Genomic DNA, 15,130 nt, shown 5'->3' on the forward strand with positions numbered 1-15,130 from the left:
AACTCAATAAAAGTACTTTCAATTTCTTACCAGAAAACAAGTTTCTGTGGTTAATAAAATATGACTCCACCTAGAAGGATGCAAGACATCCTTTGCTTCGTGTTCCTTGAGTCGTCCTTGAAGAGGAGTGGTGGAAGGGGACGGAATACCACAGAATACAGCTGGTGGTAGTAAATTATTAAAACCTTTATGAATACAGCATATTATCTGTCTGTGTGCCTTCAGGCATTTTCTGTTCCTTTTTTGCTTTTAAAGCATTTAATCTTGCAACTGCTCATCATTTTCAGAGCCGGTCTTACAGCTCAGGAGAATGTGTGAAAATTGGAGAAACTGGAGTGAGCCAGCGGCAGAAGAGCTGAGGATTCACTCTTCGCACCAATGGGGACTTGCAGGATGGGAACTATCCTCAGTGGGATGTTTTCTGGGATATTCTATTGGAAATGGCAAGTTCCCATGCTGGGACTCTCATCCCTTTCTTGGAGAGCTGCTCCTGGCTGTTAGAAAATGCATTTTCCATGCCAGTCTGTTCTTCCTTATATTAATCCCATTACTCTCAGCTCTCTCATCTGTGCCACCCCTGAATCACTTATTTCTTGCTTGCAGCCCTTGTCTACTTCCTAAGTGCCAATGAGAAAACTGTGCTGCTTTTTTCTTTCTTGTCAAAACACTCTAAAAATCAAAATCTTCATTTATTTCTAGGCTTGACAGCAATGTTTCACTTCACATGAAACCACTTGGGCCCCTATAAAGCATGAAAAGAGTTCAGGTCTTCATAGCCTTCCCACTTGTATGTCTCCCAGTAGGAGACATGGACCAGGATGTTGGAGCCCTGTCCAGGGGGATCCCAGACTCACAGAGAGAGGCTGGAGTTGGGGGATGCTCTTTTCTATCTCTCTGCTGACATCAGAGTAATTTTGTGTGAGTAATGAAAGAGAAGAAGAGAAAGGTTCTTCATTTTTTTCTCTGTTCTGAGTGAATGTTCTGCACTATCAGCTCGAGCAGTTCCCAGCGTCACCTTAGTGATTACTTAAGTGCTTCACACTCGGCTGAACAGCTCCACCACAACACCACAGAGCCCTGAACCATGTCAAGATACCAGCCAGCCTTGTTGCTATGGCAGGGGAGAAGTGGTTCCAGTTTAAGCAGTGGTGTGCGTATTCTAAGGCCCCTCAGATTGTCCCAATGGGCTACAGCCTGGGGTTGAAGGTATCCTATGGGTCCGCAGGGGCAGGTTGGTGCAGCCACTGACATTTCCAGTAAAACAGGGTTTCACCAGTTACTCCAGCAATCCCTCTGCCCAGATTCTGCAGGGCTTTTGCCTGGCGAAAATAATTTGGCTTGAATTTGTAAATAGTCTGGGATCGTGATTTTGGCAAATTTTTCCTTACTGAGAAAGCTTCTCCTGGCTCCAGTACAGCTTGTGGAAACTGGGCTGCTCCAAATGCTGTCATGGGGAGTTGCAAAGCCTTCTCTGAGCAGTTTGGAAGGAGAGCCCCATGGCTTGAGTGGGGCTTCTCACCACAGGAAGATTGGAGCCAAATCACTTGGAGAGCAGAAGATCTGCTCAGTTGGAAGGTGCTACAGATCCAATCTGATGAGTGATACACAGGGTGATTACATCCAACTCCGAAGAGATGCTCAGAAGGGGATGATGTGGAGCTGCTGAGAAGGACAATGGCCCCTGGGCTATGCCAGCACTGGAGTGGCAGCAGGCCCAGGGCAGTGCCTGTCCCCTGTGCTGGCACTGCTGGGGCACCTCCAGTGCTGGGGGCAGCTCTGGGCCCCTCCTGACAAGAGAGACCTGGAGGGGCTGGAGCGTGTCCAGGGAAGGGAACGGAGCTGGGAAGGGGCTGGAGCAGCAGGAGTGGCTGAGGGAGCTGGAAATGGGCTCAGGCTGGAGCAAAGGAGGCTCAGGGGGGACCCTGTGGCTCTGCACAAGTCCCTGACAGGAGGGGGCAGCCAGCTGGGGGTTGGGATTTTTGCTCCCAGGGAACAGGGACAGGATGAGCGGGAACAGCCTCAGGCTGGGCCAGGGGAGGCTCAGGCTAAATATTAGTGAAAATTAGGGAAAGGGTTGTCCAGCCCTGGCACAGACTGCGCAGGGAAGTGGTCCCCATCCCTGGAGGGATTTAAAAGCCATGTGGATGTGGCATTTGGGGACATGGCTCAGTGTTGGTCCTGGCAGTGCTGGGGTAGCAGTTGGACTCAATGGCCTTGGAGCAGTTTACCGACCTAAATGAGTCTGTTGTTCTATGGTTTGTGACAGGATCACATTCTGGGGAAACCCCTGGCAATTGCGATGTGATTCCACAGCTCTTTACGAAAAGGACTTGCTGCATGGAGAAGTGTCTGTGAGGGAGCAGAGGTGGTGTTGGTGGCAATGCCTGCACAGCAGCAGGCTGGTGGCAGCAGGGTTTGCAGAGCAGCCAGGAGATGGAGCCCACATACAAGACATCACAGGTTCCAACCTCCTTCCCATGAGCAGGGACACCTTCCATTATCCCAGGGTATTCCAAGCCCCATCCAACCTGGCCTTGAACACTCCCAGGGATGGGGCAGTCACAGCTGCTCTGGGCACCCTGTGCCAGGGCCTCACCACTCTCGCAGGGAGGAATTCCTTCCCAATATCCCATCTAACCCTGCCCTCTGGCACTGGGAAGCCATTCCCCCGGTCCTGTCCCTCCATCCCTTGTCCAAAGTCCCTCTCCAACTTTTTTGTAAAACCCCTTTTAGGCATGCAGTCTGATCTCACCTCTGCCAGTCCATGTTGAATGCAGACCATCAGCCTGGTGTGGGGGTGCTCTGGTGAGGGGCAGCCCTGGGCATCCCCATGTTAGGAGGTTTGCAGGATGGCTCATCTCACCTCTCCATCTTCTCAAGGGCAAAGAATGACTGATGGCCTTTTCTTGTTGCTTTCAACACCCCTGACTGTCACATGCATCCAATGTCCCAAATGCAGCCCCCTTGCACAGGGGGCACACACTAGGTCGTGAGTGGGCTCAGCTCACACATCTGGCCTGAGTAAAGGGACACGTGCTGCTCTCATGACAAAATAGAGGGTCCTCTGCTGTGTGGTCACATCCCCCACTTGTGACAAGAGGGCTGGCTTTGGGGCAGACCTTGTTACGAAACCAATGGAAAAAGGAGGAAGAGCACCATTCCCTGGAGTCCACATGTGGTTTGTGGCCTCAGCCTGCAGAGTTTGTGGCCCAGCATGGCTGGAAGGTTCCCTGCTGCTGTCACCTCCATAAAATACACCCAGGGTTGCACTGGCCTGATTTTTCTCTGCCTCTGCTATCTGCAGAAGCACAGTCCTGGCTGTGGCCCTCACAAAAACCAACCTCCTCCTCCTCCTGAAAGGCTGGTTTGCTCACACCATAGACAAGGTGATGTGTCCTTCTGCTGTGACAAGCATGCAGGAAGAATTTGGGAGCTTCCACATCATTACCTCCTGGCTCAACAAGGCACCCCGAGATCTGGAGACAGAAAATCATCCCTGACTTTTAGGTCATCCTTCCTGAGGAAGGCTGTAGGTACCTCTTGCCATGGCTGGGTACTCAGCTGCCTTGTCTCAGCATCTCAAGGCAAGTGGTCCTTCAGCCACAGAAACAACAAAACAAGTGTGAGACCATGCATACAAGCTTGAGATGAAGCCATCTTTATTTTATCATCCTTAACACACTCATGCCTCCCTCCAGACAGCACTTTTTCTTGGCTATTAGGTCTTCCTCCTGATGCCAAATGACCAAAGACAAGGAAAATCCTTTCTGGAACTGAAGCGCCTGACTTGGGCTAATCACTAATATTCCATTAAGCAAAAAGGACTGGATTTCACCAGTTGTTATTTTATATTTTCACAAGAAAACAGGATTTTCTTGGTCTGGGACATCTGCCCAGTGCTATCAGATGCTCTGCAGCAGAGCAGCAGGGCCAGGATCCAGGACTGAAACTCCTCCAACCCCATCCCAGCCATAACTGTGATGGGTGTCAGTGAAGTTTTTCAAGTCAGATCATCCCCATCTCTTGCTCAGCTTCCCAAAGAGCTTCTCTCTTCACTGTGAGGATGTTCTGTGCAGGAAGGTGGGAACAATGGGCCTATCCCCAGCACATTAGAGCCTGGATCCAGACCAGTTTGAGTATAAAATATCTCCTAGGGATTTCTGCTTCCCACAGCTCCCTCTGGGGAGGATCACCCCAGCACATCCTGCCCGCCTGTGGGGCCCCCTGCTCATAATGCCCCTTTATAAGGCTTCACAAAGGCCTTCTTGGTTCATCTCCAGGCTGCTCCGAAAGGTTGCCAAGGGTGTCTTTGCAAACAATAAGGGGCCTGTGTTTGTAAGGCGGCTGCAGTCACAAGTGCTTTTTTTGTGACCTGCAAATGAAAATAGCTCCTTCTTTCCTACCAGATCTTCTGCTGTGTCTTCAAGTCACCTCCAAAGGCTGGAGTGGTGTGACGGCCATGGGGCTGTCAGGGATGAGCAACCTCTCTCCCTTTGCTGACATCCTTCCAGCTGAGTCCTGTCATGAGCTTTTCCTTGCTTGTGCAGTCCAAGAGGCTCAAAGAACACTTGGCATGACCAGGAAATGCTGTTCATGATGTAATTTTGTCAAGTGATTCAGCAAGCTGGATGGAAATCTGCTGGACTCCTTGGGATGTGGATCTTTCCCTAACCATGCCACCAGACCAGGCTGCTTAGTGCCAGGAGACATGCCAGTGAAAGGATCTCGGAGTGTGGTTGAATACATCCCCCAGCTGAGGCCACAGCTGCACAGGCACAGGGCACACTGCATTTCTGCTCTGAAAATCATTAAGTCACTGAGCTGTGGAAAATCAGTGCCACCAAAAGAATTTGGGGTGTCCAAGGTTCTGCAGTACTGGGAGGTGTCAAAAGGGCCTTGCAAAGAGAGGATTTACTGTGCAAATGAATTTTAGTTATATAAAATAAATGAAATATTTACTATGAACTTCTTTCCTGGGAGAGTGCTGAGGCCCTGGCACAGGGTGCCCACAGAAGCTGTGGCTGTCCCTGCATCCCCGGAAGTGTTCAAGGCCAGGATGGATGGGGCTTGGAGCACCCTGGGACAGTGGAAGGTGTCCCTGCCCATGGCAGGGGAATTGGAACTGGATAACCTTTAAATTCCCTTCTAGTACAAACCATTCTGTGATTCTATGATTTCCTGGGCTCAGCCTCCCAGTGACTGTAAGAGAAAAGGTCTTATGAAAGTCACATTTCTCCTTCCAACTCAAGCAGTTGTATGTGTGGCAAATTCGGAAAACTCAGCATTATTTAATTTTTTAAGCTCAAAGACACTTTTGGGGTGGCACAGGAGGGGACTTGGTGTTGAACTAGACTTAAAAACCCCCACATCACAGCCAGGCCACCTTAAAGGAACAGAGAGCCAAGGCAAAGCCTGCCCAGCCTCAGATTCTTCTCTAAGCACAGCCTGCTCAGAGACTTCCTTCTGTCTCTAATCACTGCCCTGTTTTGAAGGTGGTTGTTAAAAAATATTAAAAACCTTCATAGAGGCAGGTAGCTGAGAACAGAGCTCAGAGCACTCAGGGATGTGTCCCTTGGAAGCGAAGATTTACATGTGCCCACCAAGGAGGTGAAACAAGTGGTCTGGGGCAGGAGCAGGCAGAAAAATGAGGGATATATGGCTCCATCGAGGAGCTGAAGGACATGGGAACAGTTTGTATGACTCAACATGGTGTCAAGGCTAAGACAATGCCTGATGAGTGCAACCTATCTCAGGCATCCTCAGGATGGAGGGAGGAGAACACAGAGCAGTCCAGGCAGAAAGTAAGCAGCTCATGCACACAAAGCATGCTCTGGCTTCCCAGACTTCCAGGAGTCCAAATAAACCCCACAGCCTGAAGGTGACAGAGCAGAGAAATGGGCCTAACTACTCAAAAAGAATTTAAATAAAAAAGTTGCAAGAGGGTTGCTATAGAACAAAATCCCATCAAAGGTTGTATGGATGGATAGTTCTTCAGGACAAACCTGGTCCTCTGTTGTGCTCCTTCCCAGGATCCAGCTGAGCTCTTCTTTCCCCAGGCATTCCTACATGGCCAGTGCATCAATTCCATATCTTGAGCCCTCCAGATTGCAGATGGGCTTAGGAAGCTAGGAATATTTAAGAAAACTTGTCTAGAACAGGTTGTATACAAATAAATTTTAAAGTGGTCCTGTAAAGCTTTCTACTGTCTTGGCAGTGGGGTGGATGACAGAGGAGAGACAGACTTCCTACAGATTCACAGCAAAGGGACAAGGTACAGTATGCAGGAAAAAGAAATCCAACTGGATACAAGGAAGGAAAAATGTACCATGAGGGTGACTGAACAGAGGAAGAGGAACAGGTATTTTAGGAATCTGTGTAATGAGGTGAAACCACTGATCAGTGGTTCCAAGGCAGGTGTATGAAGGCTTAACCAACCCTCATCAACACTCTGTCTTGAATTGTTATTTGTACTGCATAGGTAGAGGTGTTGGGTTAATGGTTGGAGTCAATGATCGTAGAGCTCTTTTCCAACCTAAATGATTCCATGATTCTGAACCTGAACTTATTATAACATATCTGATCACCAAACCAGCAGAAAAAAGCCTGACCAAGAAGCTTTGCAGCTTCTTGGAGCCACCTATGGCTGGAGCAACACTTTATGTTAATTTGCCAAATTAACAACATCTCTATATGATTTCCTCCCTGGTTGCAGAGGACCTTCCCATCAGAGCCTCTCCTCCATGCTGCCTTTGCCTTGTGGTCCATCAGAGGTCATTCCAGAGGACATCACCACAACCTCTGGTGCATGGGGAAATGTGGAGACAACGGATAGTCCCCATACCCTGACAGATGAATCATGCTGAGGGAATCCCACCTCTGCAGCCAGAATGGGTTTCCTGGGAAAAGGGAAGAGTTTCACCCTTGGGCTTTGAGGGAACAGTATTGAGGCTGCTCAGACATGGAAAAGGCATCTCCAGGAGCAAGAAAATGTCCAGCTATCTGCATCGACTTTCTGCCAGCACATGAACTCATGTGGTGGATTTGTGATCAACCAAGCAAACCAAAACCTGAGTTTACCTGCTAAAGCCTGGCAGAGTGGAGAACTCCACTCTGTGGGCATAGAGATCTGGGGATGTAAAATTCATGAGCACATGTTGCTGCACACTCCTCTGACCAACACTTCTCAACCTAGTATGTGTTTTCCCTGTCTTGCTCCCTGAGCAACATCATCTATTAAGGATCCTAAATGGCTGAACACGTTTGTCTCCTAGTGAACGACAAACAAAACCAGATGACCCTACAGAAAAATAAGGTGGTGACATGCTCTGAGCAAGAGAGTTCAATGATAAAGAGATACTGTCATGGCAGGATGGATTGTCCTGCAATAAAAAAATCAGTCCCAGGAGTGATGGACTTGGCTTGCAGACTCAGCTCTTGAGCAACCCTGAAATGGGCTTAAGTACATCACTGCAAGAAATCATCAGGGCTGAGAATAGACCAGAATCCACAATGGCTGTGCAGTGACTGAGCATTGTTCCCACCAGGTGTTCATTAGCTTGGTGTGGTGAGTTTAGTGGCCTCCCTATACTGGACAAGCTACTTCAGCAAAGCTGTTGGGAGTAATTGCCTCTTTTCCTGGTAATTTGGTGGAGGATTTGGTGATGGAGACTAAACTCCTCCCTCCCTATAAAGTGCAGAGCCGTGGTAGGAAGGCTGGGTGTGAGATGAAGTGCTTAGACACAGAATTGTTCTGCTGGCAAGTCCTCCAGGACTTAATTTATATATACTATAAACTCATTTGCATTGGGAATATTCCCTCCAGACTCATAGCAAGGGGTTTTGGCATGGAGAAAAGCACTGAGGCACAGTAGCCCCTAGCTCGCTGAGCTCAGATGTGCCATCAATCCATAACCATCTCTTGGGCTGATCTGGCACAGAGAACTCACAGAGAAATTGGAAAGATTTGTCTTTGGATTGTGCTGAATCCATATTTTCACTCCATTACTTTGTTAATTGCAGTACCTGAGGATTGTGAAAGAAAAAGGAGAACCAGTGGATTTACATTCCAGTTCTGCTTGCAGGACTTTCCTCTATTTTCTCCAGGATTATTGATAAGAATATTTTGCTCAGGATTCAAGATATGCCTTTGATGGACAGTCAGCAGAAGAGGGACTAGGGTAATATGACTCCTGGACCTAAATTTTGAGCCATCTCAGACCCAAGCTGGGAGGTCATAGCTGATCACAGTGACCCAAAAAGTGCACCTTGCCTTATCAGCCCTATGGGAGGGATGTCCTCTTAGAGTGGCACGACCCACATGTCCTTTGTGGCTGTAACTTCAGATGCTGCAGTAAGACCAGATAATATTATTATTAATCATTGAATGGTTGAAAAGGACCATAAAGACCATCTCATTCCAACCCCTGCCACAGGCAGGGGCACCTTCCACTATCCCAGGGTGCTCCAAGCCCCATCCAGCCTGGCCTGGAACACTTCCAGGGATAGGGCAGCTATGGCCTCTCAGGGCAGCCTGTGCCAGGGTCTCACCACACTCACAGGGAAGAATTTCTTTCCAATATCCCATCTAACCCTGTCCTCTGCCAGTGTGAAGCCATTCCCCCTTGTCCTGGCAATCCATGTCCTTGTCCAAAGTCCCTCTCCAGCTCTCTTTGAGCCACTTTAGGCACTAGAAGGGGTAGTAAAATCTCCTTGAAGCCTTCTCTTCTCCAAGCTGAACACCCCAGCTCTCTCAGCCCACTAATAATAGCTTAGTTATTATAGTTACTTACTAATAACTAGTAAGAGATCAGGCTGCTCTCACAGAAAGAAACACCTTCTTCCAGGGTAAGTGTGCTCCTCCAGGGAAAACTTACAACCATCTCCTTTCAAGATGGTCATCTCTTCTACCCAGCTCACTGATGGAGAGGGCCCTTATTAATCCCCTGAAAATCTCAGCCCCTGACTCACAAATTCTTTGGAGCTGTATCCTAAATCTGGGCTCATCAAAGCCCTGACAGTCAGTGCAACCTAGCTGGGAGATAGGATAAACATCCCATCATTTCTATCACATTTCATAGCTCCCATAGCTGAGACTGGGCTATTAGGAGATGCTGCTCAGAGAGGAGAAGCATGAAGAAAAATTGCTGCCTTAGGAAGATACAAGGAATTATTAGGGGAAAATAGCACAGGGTCCTGCTGGCATTGCCAGTCTGAACATAGGCACAGATAACAGCCCTATGCATGCTGGAGATAAATCCCATCTGTGGCTGCCTGGATGTGAGACCAGATGTAGAACACAGATGTAAGGACAGGAGCCAGGAATTGTATCCTTTTAGCTGTGCAAGGACATTGGGATAAACACAATGCGTAAGAACATTTCCAGTGAGATGCTACAGGAGCTTTCCCAGCATGTATCAGGAATAGTGTGGCCAGCAGGACCAGGGAAGTCATTCTTCCCCTATACTTGGCACTGGTGAGGCTGCACCTTGAGTACTGTGTCCAGTTCTTGGCCCCTCGGTTTAGGGAGGATGTTGAGATGCTTGAATGCATGCAGAGAAGGGCAACAAGGCTGGTGATGGGCCTGGACACAAGCTGTATGAAGAGCGGCTGAGGGAGCTGGGGCTGTTTAGCCCAGAGAAAAGAAGGCTGAGGGGGGACCTTATCTCTCTCTGCAACTGCCTGAAAGGAGGTTGTTGCCAGGCAGGGGTCAGTCTCTTCTCCCAGGCGACCAGTAACAGGATGAGAGGTCACAGCCTCAAGCTGTGCCAGGGGAAGTTTAGGCTAGGTATTAGATAAAAATTCTTCACAGAAAGAGTGGTTTGGCATTGGAATAGGCTGCCCAGGGAGGTGGTGGAGTCACCGTTCCTGAAGGTGTTTAAAAAAAGAAACACATTAAGAAGATCGCCAAGAAAAAAATTTAAAATCCCACATGCCAAGTCTTGTAGTAATTATATATATTATAATTCCAAGTCTTGTATTAATCCTATATTGAGCTTCTGAAATTCCTTACTCCAGGAGAGGGTTAAGAGAAAGCTCTGAGCTCTCTGACTGCATGAAATGCTCCCAAGGATGAGCTGAAATCCCCCTGAAAGGCATCCTACCCTTTTGACCAGACTCAAAAGAGAATGTCTCTCATCTTTAAAGTGAATTCTTCTAGGATGGCAAGGAGGGGCATTTTCATGGCTGATAAGCTCTGTAGAGCTCAGACCAATTTAGCTGTTATGGGCAGATATATTGTGCTCCTGCCTTGCAGTAACCAGCCTGTTCGCTGGAGTGGGAAATCGCTCGGAGCAGAAGCCACTGCACCAAAAATCCTGCACTGGGGACTGAAGAATGACAAAGCTTCAAAGCCATATTTCAAAACCTGAAGTTTCTTGTTTGCTGTCCTGACAGTGTTTACATGTCAGATCATAGAATCATAAAATCACAGGATGGTTTGGGTTAGAAGAGACCTTAAAAATCATTCAGTTCCATCCCCCTGCCATGGGCAGGGACACCTTCCACTAGACCAGGGTGCTCCAAGCCCTGTCCAACCCGGCCTTGGACACTTCCAGGGATGGAGCAGCCACAGCTTCTCTGCGCACCCTGTGCCAGGGCCTCGCCACACTCCCAGGAAGGAATTTGTCAGCCTCCATCTTGAGCTGAGCCAAGAGCTGAGCTGGCTGAATGCTGGGAATGTGGCAGGGAAGTGAGGCACTCGGACGCAGAAGTGAGGTACTCAGATACTCTGCTCTGGAAAGCCAAGTCTGATTTCACTAAGCTTTTCCTTTTCATTCCTTTCTTCTCTTCCGACTATGCCAGAAAGAAACCAAATCCCACACAATGAATTTTTACCTTGCCTCCCTATAGCACTTCCCATTCAGAAGCAGCTGAGTGCATTTTGGGGAAGACAAGGGCTCTGCCAGATGCTGTGAGGCTGTGAATGTGGTAAGAGCCAATGCCTTCTCAAGGGCATTTCCTGGTGGAAAAGGCTGTGTTCCCAGTTGTTTGTGCACTTGATTTAATACTGCACAAAAATCCTTCAAAGAGAAACTGCTGGAACTTGACGGCGGCTGGGGTCACCTGGGGAAGGGTAAGTGCAAGGCACAGAGGGGACAGTCTTCTGTGTGCGAACAGGGGGATTTCTGGACACGTGAGGTGCTGTAGCCTGGCTTTTGCAAGCTGGAAAGGAAAGAAGGTTGCTGGGGCTGGTGGTGCTAGCTGGAGTAGACTGCAGTGTGTTCCTGCTAGCATCAGAGAGCTGGGTAATCAGGAGGAGATGGGAAAGTACAGGGCTTTATACTGTGTCTGCAAGACCTCTGGCATCTGAGAGTTGGATGCCAAAAGTAAATTTATGTGATAAGTCATGGGACTGTGATGCATTGTGCCAAGGGCAGGTGACCTGCAGCCTTCATAAAATCATGGAATGATTTGGGTTGGAAAGGACCTTAAAGACCATCCAGTTCTGACCCCCTGCCACGGGCAGGGACACCTTCCAGTATCCCAGGTTGCTCCAAGCCCTGTCCAGCCTGGCCTTGGACAGTCCCAGGGATGGGGCAGCCACAGCTTCTCTAGACAACCTGTGCCAGGACCTCATCATCCTTATAGTAAAGAACATCTTCTTAGTATCGAATATCTAATAATCTAATCCTGGAAAAGCTACTTGTGGGTTTGATCCAGGCATTTGGTGCAGAAACAGTCATGCCAGTGGGATGGACAGATCCTCTGGATAATTACAGAAGATGTGAGGGATAGAGAAGATGTCTGGGAGCATCTGTGATTTCTGGTTGCTGACAGAGCTCTGGGGATGCTCTCTGTGAATTTGCTCACATGTAGCTTGGTTTAATTCAGCAGTGAAGAAGCTGGAAAGCAGAGGACTTGACAGGCCAATTTCTATCCATCTGCAGGTTCTTAGTCCTGATTCTGTCACCCTGTAGTGGAGACAGGCCAAAGGGAGGCTGACCTGAACTGTCTGGGATGAACAATCCCAAGTTGGTAGCCTGTGTGGCTTGGGGAGCATACACACAGGTCAGGGCAGCCGAAGGGCGAGGTTCTCAAGATTCACATGTTAGAAACAGGTCCTCTGATGTGCAGGCCTACCGAGGAGCAGCACTGGCACAGTGAAGAGATTTTCCAGTTCATATCTTGAGCTCTCCCAACAAGGTTTTGCATGGTCCCATCCCTTGAAGTGTTCAAGGGTGGGCAGGATGGGGCCCTGAGTAACCTGATCTAGTGAGTGGTATCCCTGCCCATGGGAGGGATGTTAAACCATATGTCCTTTAACTCCCTTCCAACTCAGACCATCCTGTGATTCTAAGTGGTTGTTACTCCTGCATGCAGTCATCTCCACTGATGCTGGTTCAGTGGTTTCTCCACCCATCTGATGTTAGTTTCCCTCTGGAGACAAGAGGTGGCCCACGATCCATGAAATCCCATGGCTTCACCCCATGTGAAGTCTCTACCACTGTCTCCTAAGTGGAGTTTGAGCTCATGTAACAGAACTCAGTCCTGGATGACAGAGGCTAAAACAAGTTCATTATCTCAGTGTCTACAAAGAGAGTTCATTTCCCTGAGAGCACCTGGCTCCTGAGTCACCCTCATCCACCCTCCTGCCTTGCCTCTTTATCAGCCATCAGCACTTCCTAGGTAGACAGGTGACTTTTATAGGATCACCTCCCACAAGGCAAATCCTCTAAAAACAGACAGCGGAGCATTTAATCACCATCTTCACAGTGATTCTCATCCAAACACAAGACCAGTTACCCCCTCTAAGCCTTTTTAATCCTTTTCCTCTAATATGAGATACCAGGCTGAGGAAAGTAACACCAGCAATCCCAATTTTGGATTAGGTATTCCTTGGAAGCTTCTGCAACTTTTCTAGCCACCAGCCAGGAGTTTGTCATGCTCTGTGAGCTTGGGCAGAAGAAGGTGAATATATTTTCACACCAGGAAAAAGAATATAGAAATGAGAATGATATATTAATGTTCCTCACAAAACAGCTTTAGAAGAAATCAAGGGCCCTGAGCAACCTGATCTAGTGAGTGGCATCTCTTCCCAGGGCAGGGGTTTAGAAACTAGGTGATCTTTAAGGCCCCTTCCAAACAAAACCATTTCATGATTCTATGAAATAACCCTTCTCCAGGGCAGGGGACTCCCTAAAATAGTGTCAGAAAGCACAGATCACAGCATGGTATCTGTAGGCAAATTAGGGAGTTTGGGGTGTAAAGCTGTGGCATATAATGCAGAAAACAGGTTTTCCTCTGGATATTTGCTGTAAAATACTTCCTCTTCACCTTTATTCTGACATTTTTATAAGACAATATAAAAATGTTCATATTCAATAATGCTGTTCTGTTTATTTAAGTAACAACAATTGAGCTTGCAGGCACTTCCTGGAGAAAACCTTCTGGCGAGGAGCTTTCATGTTTTAGCTGCTCATTAATCCTCCTGTGAATATCCTGGTTTGACACCATGGATATCGAGGCTGCTACATGATCACTGTTGAGACTATAATGTGATCACTTAATGGTAGGTTGTTATTTCTTAGCACTTAATTATGGCAAGGTGCTTGTTGTGTGTCGCTAAAATTACTCCAGCATGAAAATTTACATTCTTTACCTCCCGCTTCCCACTCATAATTCCTCTCATCACAAGGTGAGTTATTTTCCCCTCATGCTCCTCACTCTTTACCTTGAGTTCTGTGTGCAGGTGAATCACCTATTTCTTGCTATTTTACTCCAAAGGTAATCCATTCATTTCTGAGCAAATGGAGAGTGAAAAAGTAATAAAAGTAAAATGGGGCTCATTGTGAAAAAGAGACACTTTACATGGTCATGAGATTTCTGTGTGAGCCAAAGGGTTGAAAGGTGGTCTGAGGAGTTGGGTTATCTATGACACTTCTCCAAGAGCATGTTGGTACTCCTCCATTGCTGCTGGCATCATCTTGCCAGCAGCAATGGCTCAAACACATTGTCCATGTGACTCCATCCTTCCACTGCCTCACAGTCTGAGCCTGCACCAAACAGAGCACCTTTGCAACTATAACTCTGTTCTCCATATAGCTGCAGCCTTTTGCAGCCCTCAGAATCTGACATTTTTGCCTGCTTTTTCTTTAAGTTGCTCCTCAATCTTGCCTGTGAAATGCCCCCACAGTGCCTGGAAGGTCACCTCTTGCTGAAATCTGCAAAAATCACAGCTCTTCAGTTCTGTGCTCATCATTCCTCTCACCTTCTTTGCTTGGCTCCTCCATTGGCCAAGTCCTTCCTGCTGCTCAGTTCTGAGCTTCCTGCAGAAGACATTTTTTGCTTTGCTTGACATCCTACACACCAAACCTCTGATCTCAGCTGAGGCCCTGAAAACGCATCTGGTAAGTATATGAGGATGTCTAACACGCATGTTACAGGCTGGAGCCCCTCTACTCTAGAGACAGACTGGGAGAGCTGGGGGTGTCCAGCCTGGAAAAGGGAAGGCTCTGTGGAGACCTTCCTCACGTTTCAGAATCTAAAGGGGCTCCAGGAGAGCTGGAGAGGGGCTGTGGACAAGGGCTGGAGGGACAGGACAAAGGGGAGTGGCTTCCCACTGACAGAAGGCAGGGTTAGATGGGATATTGGGAAGGAATTGTTCCCTGTGAGGGTGGGGAGGCCCTGGCACAGGGTGCCCAGAGAGGGTATGGCTGCCCCTGGATCCCTGGAAGTGTTCAAGGCCAGGCTGGAGAGGGCTTGCATCACCCTGGTCTAGTGGAAGGTAATGCTGCCCATGGCAGGGGATTGGAATGACATGATTCTGGGATTCTATGAACTGCAGAAATCTACAGATTTTCTTGAGCTGCTGTACATGGATATCTGCATTGCAGCCCTGTGGTGTGTACTCTCTCTTGGGTCTCTAAAGGCTTTCCAAACACAACAGTAATTGGATCTCACTCACACTCATCTGCAGACCAAAGCACGGCAGAATTTTGATTTCCTGTTTCAAAGACAAAATTTGCTTTGAACGTTTGTACCCATCTTTCTTACAGGCCCCCTTAGAAGTACTGAAAGGTTGCAATAAGGTGTCTCTGGAACCTCCTCTTCTCCAGGCTGAACAATCCCAAGTCCCTCAGCCTTTCCCCATCAGAGAGGTGCCCCAAACTTCTGATCAATTCTCTACTGACTA

This window comes from Corvus hawaiiensis, chromosome 5, assembly GCF_020740725.1.
Source record: "Corvus hawaiiensis isolate bCorHaw1 chromosome 5, bCorHaw1.pri.cur, whole genome shotgun sequence".
Lineage (NCBI taxonomy): Eukaryota > Metazoa > Chordata > Aves > Passeriformes > Corvidae > Corvus > Corvus hawaiiensis.